This window comes from Fukomys damarensis, unplaced genomic scaffold (assembly GCF_012274545.1).
Source record: "Fukomys damarensis isolate Sample0158 unplaced genomic scaffold, DMR_v1.0_HiC HiC_scaffold_1, whole genome shotgun sequence".
NCBI lineage: Eukaryota > Metazoa > Chordata > Mammalia > Rodentia > Bathyergidae > Fukomys > Fukomys damarensis.
In genome coordinates this window covers 26,378,350-26,390,685 of record NW_022900913.1, presented here as the reverse complement: position 1 = coordinate 26,390,685, position 12,336 = coordinate 26,378,350, and positions in this window count along the sequence as shown.

Here is a 12,336-nt window from a genome sequence, read left to right as displayed (position 1 = left end):
TTTTTCTTTTTTTTTTTGTGCTTTTCTGTTTTGGGGGTTTTTTTTGGTTGTTTGTTTTTGTTTTTATTCTGGATCACATTGCTATGTCAGAAGAGTACCTGGCAAAGATTTATCTCCTATCCTGTAGACTATCTCTTTACTCAGTTGATTGCTTTCTTTTTAAAGAAGCTTTTAAAATTTGTTAGCTCTTGTTGATTCTTGCTTTTATATACTAGGCCTTAGGGTCCCAATTCAGGGTGTCTTTGTCTGTGACTGAGTTGAAATGTTTCTCCTGTGATTTCTTTAAGAAGTTTCAAAGATGCACATGTTATACTCAAGTCATTAATTCCATTTAAAATTGATTTTTATTTTTTAATTGAGTTTATTGGTACATTTTAGGTATACAGTACAGTTACATTCATTATTGGGATCTTGTACCTTTACATAACAGGTCTTGGCTCTGATTTTTCCCCTTGTCCCTGCCCTCCCTTCACCCCTCCTCCCCTCCCCATTTACAAACAGTGTATTTCTATCTTTTCATTTTCTCACATTTTTTTCCCTTATTACCTTTCCCCTACCCTTCCAATTTTCCCTACACCTTTAGCCCTTTTCTTCCCATTTCACATTGTCAGTTAGCTCATTAGGATCTTATGTACTATTACAGTTTATTCACACCAGAGAAACTATTGTGTGTTTATACATATGTGACTTATTTATTTCACTTAGGAGTATATCCTCAATATGCATCCATTTTCCTATGAATGAATCTAATTTCTCATTCTATATGGCTGAGTACTATTCCATTTTATAGAAAAAAATACATCTTTATCCAGTTTCCAACTGAAGGGCAAATGGGCTGTTTCCAAGTTTTAGCTATTACAAACTGTGCTGCTATAAACATTGGTGCACATATATCACTCTGGTATGATTCTTTTAGTTCTCTTGGAAAGATGGCTGGGTGAAATGGAACCTCTAGTCCCAGCTCTTTAAGATATCTCCATATTGACTTCCATAGTGGTTGCACCAGTTTGCACTCCCACCAACAATGGAGAAGGGTTCCTTTCTCCCTTTAGCTATTACAAACTGTGCTGCTATAAACATTGGTGCACATATATCACTCTGGTATGATTCTTTTAGTTCTCTTGGAAAGATGGCTGGGTGAAATGGAACCTCTAGTCCCAGCTCTTTAAGATATCTCCATATTGACTTCCATAGTGGTTGCACCAGTTTGCACTCCCACCAACAATGGAGAAGGGTTCCTTTCTCCCTACAACCCCGCCAACATTTGTTATTGTTTGATTTCTTGATGGCAGCCATTCTTTGTGGGGTGAGGTGGAATCTCAGTGTTGTTTTCATCTGCATCTCTTGAATGACTAGTGATGTGGAACATTTTTTCACATATTTACTTGCTACTTTTACTTCTTTGAGAAATGTCTGTTCATTTCAGATGCCCATTTTGAATTGGGTCTTTATATTTGGGGGGGCTACTTGTTTTGAGTTTTTTATATATTCTTGATAATAGTCCTTTGTCTGAGGAGCAGCTGGTAAAAATTTTTTCCCCACATTGTAGGTTCTCTTAGTTCTGTTGATGGTTTCTTTTTCAGTTCAGAAGACTTTTAATAAGATAAAATCCCAGTTATTGATTCTTTCTGCTAGTTCCCGTGCTACTGAAGATTTGTTCATAAAATCTTTTCCTATGCCAATGTCTTCAAGGATTCTACCTAACTTATCTTCCAGCAAGTTTAGTGTTTCTGTTTTAATGTTTAGATCCTTAATCCACTTGGATTTTAATTTAGTGCATGGTGAAAGATAAGGGTCCAGTTTTCATCTGTGGCAGGTTGAAATCCAGTTTTTCCAACACCATTTATTAAAGAGGCCATCTGTCCTCCAATGCGGATGATCAGCTCCTTTGTCAAAGGTGGTGAAGCTGAGTACATCTGGATTTGCTTTTGTATCTTCCAGTCTGTTCCACTGATCCTCAGATCTGTTTCTTTGCCAGTACCATGATCTTCTATCACAGTTGCTTTGTAGTATAGTTTCAAATTGGGAATTGTTATGCCCGCTGTCATGTCTCTGTTGCCTAGGATGGCTTTTGCTTCTAGGTCTCTTATGGTTCCAATGAATTATTGGATATCTTTCCACTTTCTTATATACTCTTTGATCTCTTTTTTCAGAGTGCAGTAGTTTTCAGTGTAGAGGTCTTTTGCTTCTTTTGTTAGATTGTTTTGTAGATACTTCATTTTTTTTTGGAATCTATTGTGAAAGGAATTGTTTCCCTAATTTCTCTCTCTGTGAGTCTGTTATGTGGGTACAAGAAGACTATTGATTTTTGGGTGTTCACCTTGTGACCGGCTACTCTACTGAATCTGTCAATTAAGTCTAGAAGTCTTTTGGTGGAGTTTTTTTTTTTGAATATTCAGTGTAGAGTATCATATCATCAGCAAATAATGACAGTTTAACTTCTTCCTTTCCTATCTTTATTGCTTTAATTTCTTTCTCTTGTCTAATTGCTGTGGCTAATGTTTCCAGAACTATATTGAAAAGGAGTGGTGATAGTGGGCATCCTTGTCTTGTTCCTGATTTTAACATGAGAGTTTTCTGGTTTTGGCCATTTAATATGATATTGGCTGTTTGTTTTTCATAGATAGCCTTTATTAAGTTGAGATATAGACCATGTATTCCAATTTTTTTCAGGGTGTTTATCAAGAATGGGTGTTGAAGTTTGTCAAATGCTTTTTCTGCATCTATCGAGAAATTTATATGGTTTTTGTCCTTGACTTTGTTAATATAGTGTCTTACATTTATTGACTTATGTATGTTGAACCATCCTTGCATCCCCGGTATAAATCCGATTTGGTCAGGGTGTATGATCTTCTCAATAATCCTCTGTATTATGTTTTCTGGTATCTTATTAAGGATTTTTGCATCTATATTTATTAATGAGATTGGCCTGTAGTCCTCTGTATTCTGTTTGCTAGTATCTTATTAAGGATTTTTGCATCTGTATTCATTAAGGAGATTAGCCTGTAGTTCTCTTTTTTAGTTGCATTTCTCTTTTTTAGTTAATTTCCCTGGTTTGGGAATCAAAGTGATACTTGCTTCGAGGAATAAATTTGGAAGTATAGCTTCCCTTTCAATTTCATTGAAAAGTTTGAAGAGTAAAGGCAGTAGTTCTTCTCAAAATGTCTTGTAAAATTCATCAGTGAATCCACCAGGGCCTGGACTTTTCTTTGTTGGTAAATTTTTAATTACATTTTCAATTTCACTGACTATAATCAGGGTGTTTAGAATGTTTTTATCTTCTTTGTTCATCTTTGGTAATTCAGTCCATTTCTTCTGTGTTTTCCAATTTATTAGAGTACAGGTTCTAAAGGTAGGTATTAATGATCCTCTGGATTTCTGTTGGATCTGTTGTGACTTCACATTTTTCATTCCTGATTGCATGGATCTGAGCCTTTTCTTTCCTTTTTTGGATAAAATTAGCTAAGGGTTTATCAATTTTATTTATTCTTTCAAAAAATCAACTCTTCGATTCATTTATATTTTTGTATTGTTTTCTTAGTTTCCATTGCATTGATTTCTGCTCTAATCTTTATAATTTCCTGTCTTCGAACTTTGGGTTTTTCTTGCTCTTGTTTTTCTAGGAGTCTAAGATTCATCATTTGTTGTTTATTTGAGCTTGCTCTGTTTTCCTAGTGTGAGCATTCAGTGCTATGAATTTTCCATGTAGAACTGCTTTCATTGTGTCCCATAGATTCCTATATGTTGTATTGGCATTCATTTATTTGTAAAAACTGTCTGATTTCTTCTTTAATTTCCTCTGTGATCCATGGATTATTCAGAAGAGTGTTGTTCAATTTCCATGTGTTTGTGAAATTCCTACATTTTCTTATGCTATTAATCTCCAGCTTAATTGCACTATGATATGATAATATAGAAGGAATAACTTCTTTTCTTCTGTATTTATTCAGACCTGTTCTGTGAGCTAATATGTGGTCTGTCTTGGAGAATGACTCATGTGCAGCTGAAAAGAATGTATATTCTGATTTTCTGGGGTGGAACACTCTATAGATATCTATTAAGTCCATGAGTTCCAAAGCTTGATTGAGTTCTAGTATTTTGTTGTTGATTTTCTGCCTAGATGACCTGTCTATTTGTGATAGTGGGGTATTTAGATCCCCTGCTATAATTGTATTAGTGCTTATTTGGTTTTTCATGTTACTTAGTATTTGTTTTATATAGCTGGGGCATTAATATTTGGTGCATGTATGTTTATGATTGTCATCTCTTCCTCTTGAATTGTTCACTTTACAAGAATGTAGTGGCCTTCCTTGTCTCTCTTAATCAGTTTTGATTTGAAATTTACTTTGTCTGCGAATAAGATTGCCACTCCTGGTTTTTTCTGGGCTCCTGTCACTTAGAGAATTGTTTTTCATCCTTTCACTTTCAGTCTATGGGCTTCTTTTTGCACTAGTTGTGTTTCTTATATCAATATATTTTTGGATTTTGCTTCTTAATCTATTCTGCCAGTCTAGTTCTCTAGATTGGTGAATTGAGGCCATTGACATTGATGCTTGCAACTGATATGTATTGACTTATTGTCATGTTATTATCCTTTTGTTGACTCTTTTTAATTTTTTGCCTTCTCCTTTTAGTTTCTTGCCTTGCCTATTTGATTTGCTCTGTTGGGCCTCATGGTGTTGTTCCCTTCAGTGTCTTTTTCTAGGATATTGTTTAGAAATCATTGTAGTGCTGGTTTGGTGTTGATGAACTTTCTCAAGTGTTCTTTGTCATGGAAGTATCTGATTTCCCCATCCATTTTGAAAGAGAGTTTTGCAGAATACATCAGTCTAGGTTGGAGGTTGTTTACTTGTAGTACTTGAAATACCTCACTCCAGGCTGTCCTTGACCTAAGAGTTTGTGCTGAAAAGTCTGCTGTGATTCTGATGGGCTTTCCTTTGCATGTGATTTGCTTCTTTTCTCTTCCTGTTTGTAGTATTTTGTTTTTCTGTTGGATTTCTGGGATCTTGATTATTATTTGTCTAGGAGTAGATTTTTATTTATCATGGCCATTTGGAGTCTTATATGCCTCACTTATCTGTATGCCTAATTCTTCCCCTCTCTTTGGGAAGTTTTCTGTCACTAATTTTGTGAACAGCTTTTTTTAAGGCATTTGTATTTTCTCCTGTTACTTTATGGATTCCTTTCAGTCTTATGTTATTCTTCTTTGCATCATCTAAAGTTGTTGGATCGATTTCTCAATGTCCCTTACTGTTTTTAAGAGACCGCTCTTTTCAAGGTCACTGACTGCAATCCTATCTTCTATATCTGAGATTCTATCTTCACATTCCTTTGTTGTGTTGTGAACACTTTCAATAGAGTTTTTAATCTCCTGGATATCTGTTTGAATCTGTTTTATGAATTCCATTTCTTTCCTCTGTTGGGTATTCATTGTTTCCATTTCTTTCTTATGCTGTACCTTCATCGCTTCTATCATGGTCCTGAGCTCATCTATTCTTTTGTCACTTTCTGTTCTAGAGTCTCTAATCATGACTTTCATTTTGCTCACCATCTCTATGGTTATCTGGGAAATTATTTCTGTTTTAAATATTTCTAGCGCCTTATTGATCTGTTTTGTTACTTGCTGTGTGATAAGTTCAGGGTGTTCTGCTGGTTCACTGCCAGACTTTTCATCCTCCTTTGCCCTATTGTTTGCCACCTGGACATCTGTCTTTGTGTCTTGCTTAAGTGTTTTCTCATTTTTATTTTTGTTGTTGGGTTGCCCCTGTTTTAATTTCTGGGTTATTACTTAAATCCTCCTAATATAGGTGAACTTTTGCTCTTCAGTATCTAATGACTCATAGACATTTTCATTTTCATAATATTAGAAAACAACTCATTAAATCAATCACAATCCTTTATCCCAATTGATACAATCAGCAACACAATAGCATCAAGCACAACTTGCAAATTCACCACTTGTGGTGGTCATTAATCTATCACCTTTAAACCATGTGAATTAAATTAAAATCAAGAAGCAGCCCAAAATATGTTTGCAGTGAATAAACTTTTCAATATACCATCTTTACCATATAGGATGGGAACTTAGACAGAGTTAGGATGAGAGTAGTAGATAAGTAAAATAATTGGAGAAGGTTTTTAGTGAAGCCAGAGGACATAGAATGACCATTTGATCTTTAGGAAACTATTAAATTCAAAAGGGATAGACAGAGTACAAGAATAAGGACAGGAATATATCCCCTAATAGTAATAGGGGCTCACTTTACCTTGTAAGTATTGACCCATAAGTGAAGTAAAGTGATAGAAGAAAAGAACATTAAAAAAAGAAAAAGAAAAAATGATAAGAGAAGAAATCTAAATTAGGATTGGAGCAGGAACAGAAAGGGAGGTGAGGGATAATATGGTGGAACAAGAGACTGTGTTGAAGAAAGAAGACAGAAAAAAGAAAGAATTTGTGGAGTGAAATGAGGAAAAGAAAGAAAAAAATGAATTTGAAGGGCTTCTTTCAGAGTATATCTCTGCTGTCATAATATACATGTGCAGCCATGTACAGAACCAAGTCCCCTGATCTCAGCTAGCTGATGGCAGATCCCTGTGAGTCAGACTGGCCTCAGGCCGCAAGGCCCAGGTTGAGTTTCCAAATCTCCTGCAGGGTTGAATGAATTCCACACAGTTCTACTATAGGTTCCCCCTGCCCTTTCTTTGAAGATGTTTAAAGTTGGGAGATCAGAGAAATACCCTTTATGACCACCTATGCCTCTGCAGATTCAATCCAGGGACTAGCCCAATCAGGAGGTCTGAGAGCGGGGGTGGGTGGGGGGTGGGAGTGTCATTTCAGGGGTGCCCGCAATGGCTACCTTCCTTGCTGGAGCTGGTGGTGAGCAGGTAGGTGATGGTGTAGCTACCTGGTCCCACTGATTGGGCCCAAGCAGGCTGGAGGGAGAGTAGATCTTGGAGCTGCCTTCCCAAATCTCATCTTCCTTGCTGTAGCTGGTGGTGCACAGGCACCTATCAAACATTTTTACATATTCATCAATTGAGGGGTTTTTATTTTTGAGCCCATTATAACATATAGAGGACTTTGTTGAATTGACCAGCTACAAAATGGCTTCATAAACCTTAGCAATAAATCATTTGTGTACCCAATAGTTAATTCTGTTCAGGATTATTTTGATGACAGGGAATTAGCCTGTGAGTTGAAGGAACAATTTTTGCATTGCAAATTTTGGACAATTAAAACTTGATAGTAAGGGACCTTTTCTAACCATTTAATCAGCTACCAATTAATCAGTACTTATTGGTAGTAACTTCGAAAAAAAGAAAAACATTAAACTTAAAACTGGGATATATTTTTAGACAATGGACTTTTAGCCCAGCATAATGCATAGTATTGAAGCAGGATAATCATGTACCTTTTTTATATATTAAAAAGGAAACATAAATGAATAAAGGTAAGATATTTCTGGAAGTAGTAACAAAAAGCTGGTAGGAATAGTTACTTTTAAGGACTGGAGATGAATGAGAGCAGGCTTATTTTTCACTAATTTATAGTAGGATTTTAATTATGCATGCATCAGATATTATTCTTGGATTAAAAAATAGACTATAAGCAAGGGAAACAATGCATCTTCTATAGAAGACTGTATATGAATATGGCATATACATAGAAAACATTTATTTAGCTATTATAATTGTGATGTTGCTCTTTATTAACTGAAAGGCAAAGGTATGAATCAGGTTGCACAAGGAAGGGCAGGTATGTTCAGGGTTATTCAAAAGAGTGGTTATGTGACCTGCAGCATCAGCATCAGTGAGTACTACAAGAGACCCAGTTTCTTAGGCCTACTTCAGATCTATTGAAACAGAATCTTGGGACATGTGATCAACAATCTGTGTTTTAAACAAAATATTCAAGTGATAGTTAAACTTGCTGGGGTTTGAGAAGCAAACTACATCAGGGAACAGTTGTACACTTGGATTTGCATGAATAGAAATACATAATGGGATGACTCAGAGAAAAAACATTTCTGACATTGGGAATTGAAGCATTTTTTTATGTCATTGGAATTGTTTACAGTGCATATGCATAATTTTTTACTTAAATGCACAATTCCCATCCCTGACAATTCATTTAAAATCATATAACAAAGTGCTTTGTAGTATATTTACAAGGTCCTGTAACCATGATCACACTGAAATTCCACAATATTTTCATTACCCCCCAAACAAATCCATTACCAATCGATAGTAATCTTTTTTTTTTTTTTTTTTTTTTTTTTTTTTTTTTTTTTTGGTACCAGGGATTGAACTATGGTCCTTGCACTTGCAAGGCAGGCCGCCAAACCACTGAGGTAAATCCCCGGCCCAATCGGTAGTAATTTCTCATTTCTCCCTATGCACCATGCCCAGGCAGTCTATGATTTATTTGTTGTGTATAGATTTCTCACCCCTGGACATTTGTTCATTTGCATAATTTTTAGAATTTGAAAAAAATAATGAAGGTATTTTTATTGGGAAAAACAGAAGGAAATGAATACATAAGGGTAAGTTTAGATGGCAGTACATTTACATAAATTTTAAAATGTGAATCAATCTAAAACAGGATGTAGGAGACTACTGTATATTTCTCGTTAAGCTTTGATTGTTAACTCAAGGAGGAAGCTGGTTTTGGCCCTAAGCATCACCGTGATATGTGTGCTTTTGCTGCTGACTTCATTGCTGGGCCCATCAAAGCCTACTTATTTGATGCCTGCTCCCATCAAGCAGTGGGGCTTCTGCTATCATGCTCTATTCACAGGGAATATTTCAGAAAGTCTCCCCTTCAGCTCTCTAGACAGAAAGGGACTTCTGTAGAGGCCATCCTGTGTCTCTCTGAGTGTGGGATATCTTGAAGGAATGGATGAATTGATGGGATTCTCCCATTACATGGCTGTCTTCCAATGTATTTCGTTAAACAAAATCAGCTTGTGACTAGGTCCACAGGGTTTTTTAAAGGAAGTTCAGTGAAAATCTTTCTTTAGAGCTGCTTGTGGTGAGATTTAGACCTTAAATGAAGAGAACCCTTGTACATTTCACTTCTGTTTAACAGCAGTGGGTTCAGACATCAGTAATGTAGCATCAGTCTTCCTTAAGAGCTTGTTGAAATTTCAGGTTTCTGATCTTTTCCTTTAATTACTCTGATTGAACGGTTCTGGGATGGGGTCCAGATATTTTCATTTTATTTTACAATGGTCCCAGATGAGTTTGTGGTGTGTATCCTAAGAACTACATTCAAAATAAAAAATAGAAAACAAACCAAGCAAACAAAAAAACTAGTACTTTTTAGATTTTTTAGTTATGTAAAGAATTGACATGTTTTCAACCTGCTGGCTTGAAAAAGTCCATTTTGCGGGGACAGCAGAGGCTCACTTGCCTCACTGGAATGGTGGTCAATCTTGTTTGATTGCTATCAGGTTACTCACTTAGAATAATGCTAGTTGGTGCATCAGTGAGTACTGTGTGAGATCTGGGAGTCAGATACTCAGTGACATCGGAGTCTTGGCCTGGGGATATCTTTATATCAAGGATGAAGGCTTTATCATCCAACTGTATTTGCTTGTATCCACAGCAAGCCAAAGTGCAGCATTTATTTTATGTTTCTCTGCATTCTGCTTCCTTCCATCTCCAAGTAGTTCCCTTATCTCCAGAGCCAAGTGTAATATCTGCACATGGAAACCACTGGGTCATCTTTGTCATTTTAACAAACTCTTCAATAGTAAAAACATGAGGGAATAATGTTCCAACAGAAAAAGTGCCCCTTTCATCCCCCACCTTAAGGAAAGCAGAGCAGTAGAATTTCAGGCCCATCTACCAGTGGTTCTGACTACCATGTCTCTAGAAGGATAATGCTGCAAAAACATGGACAGGCGCTAAGACCTGTTCTCCACCTCACCACTACTCCTGCAGTTCAGCAGCTTTGATCTCTTGTCTAGGCTTTCTTATCCCAGTATTTTCCACATGTGCCTCCTCACTCAGTCTCCCATTGCACTGGTCTCCTGAAGTTATGGGAGCATCCCCTATCTATTCCTGCCTCAAGGTTTCTTATGGGCTCACCCTCTTAGTAGGACAATTTTCCCACTAATTCCATGATTCATGCCTTCATTTGGGTCAGGTTCCCTATAAATATCTCATCAGTAAGATGATCCTCCTTGGCTACCATATTTAACAACTCCTCTCTCTGACCCCTTACTCTTTAAAAATTTTTTTCCTAGTACTTATTACTACCAGACTCACCAGCTATGTGTCTATCAGTCCACCAATCCATTCGTTCAAACATTCAACCATCCTTCCATGCATTACCTGTCTACCTATCAGTCTATAATCTGTCCTTTTATCCATATATATTTATTGTTGTTCTTTATCTTGCCCTCTCTAGAACATCTGCCCCAGGTAAGCAGACTCCTTCTTTTGTTCTCTGCCGAAACTTTAGTTCCTGGGACAGTAGATGAAATACTATAGTTTCTCAGCAAATATTTATATTAAGTATGTTATATCTGCAAACAATCCTGTATTAGATTAGATATTTTTGCTTATCTCAGACTTAGCATATAGAGGCACTATGATTCTCATTGTTTAGATATGAAAGTTTAGTATTGGAAGCAGTAATGTGTGCTAGATCTGACTTACAATGGGTTATGAGAATCAATTGCTAATTTTTTAGGAATTCCATTATCTTGTGGACATCATATTAGTGGCTTGAAATGGACATGATAGGAGTACATAAACTATGGCTTTTCTTCTCTTTTTTTCTTGGAGAGTCTTTGATTAAACATTTACTTAAATTCTTCTCTCTGGGTTAGGACAGAAGGATTTAACTGATTAAATAGCTTGCCCAATTGTCTATAGCTAGAAGGACCCAGAAATAGAGATCAAACTTCATTTTCCTAATCTTAGTCCCACAATTCCTTCTGTTTTATCATAATTTCCTGAAGTTCAGTACAAAGGACTTTTGTTAACTTTTGAACCTGACACACAGAGAGCTACTTGCTCTAAAATATGTTGACACTGTCACAACCCAACTTACAGTAGTATGAAGCCTGGCCGAATGACTTATGCTTTGCTGTCTCTGATATAGATTATAGACTTCTGTATTCTGGAAACATTTCTAAGACCTGCACATGATAGCATTGCCATGAGTTTAAGATAATGTATCCGTTTTGACATCTTTGGTGATACTGGCATATGGTGTTGTGCCAGTAAACACACATAATGTTGATATTACTTTGATTCAGACTTTCTCTACATCTTTCCTAAGTTTCAATTCTTATCCCTTACCATATTTTTCAGTCTTTAGTTTTTTTCCCACTCCAACTGAACCAGTGGGCAGCTTTCAGATTGCTATCCCTCAAGGCCAACTGTAAGCAGGGAACTCTCTTGATATTGACCTCCAATGGCTTTTTGTTTGCCTCTGGATAAAGAAGAAATTCTTTAGCAGGGTTGAAAGTTCCTATTTGCTCTTTCCATCTCATGCTTCAAGCTACTTTCCATTACTCTCTCCACATTCTCTGAGCTCTAATTTCACCACATGTTCCCAGGGCAGAAGCCAGGTCTGTCTTAATCAATCCCAACTCTTGCACTTCCACCATCAGTTCATGTGGTATATGTTCAAATAAATGCTAATAAAACAGTTGAAGGGTCCTGCCATTTCTCCTCTAGTTTCTGGGTCATGGCCCCCTCAGAAAGTCCTTTTCCAATTGCAGCTGTGGAGATCAGAACTTTTCCCAGGAGCTTTTACCTATTTCCTAGGAAGAAGTTTCTTCATTATTTCTAAATTACAGGTCTACTTAATTTCTAACTTGACCTTGGTCTTTGACTCTGTATGATCCCTGAAAATGGGAGAAAGTTACATGTATGAAGATTTGGTTTTCATAAGGGGATTTTTAATGGTAAAATAAGATTTTGTCCTAAGGTAAAATAACTGGATTATTGCAAAATAACTGGATTATTGCAAAATGGAAAAGAAAAGATAAGGGAAAAGTCAGAGATTACATTAATTAAGGAAGAACTGTGAAGGATAAAACTTGCAAAGAAGACTTGTAAATGAACATATTTTGATTATACTTTAAACTATTATTTAGTGTTCTAATTATCTATAATTGAAGCAATGAAGACTTCTTAAAACGATTCATTCATAGCAAAAAATTTACAAAAGAACCAGACTAAAACAGAAGATTATGTCAAGTTAATTTCTCATGTTTTCTACTGTCCCGATTAGTTTCTGATTACCTAGAAAAATTTCCACCATTTAAAAGTCCTTAAAAGTCAGACTATGTATGTTTTCTTTGCCTGAATATACAT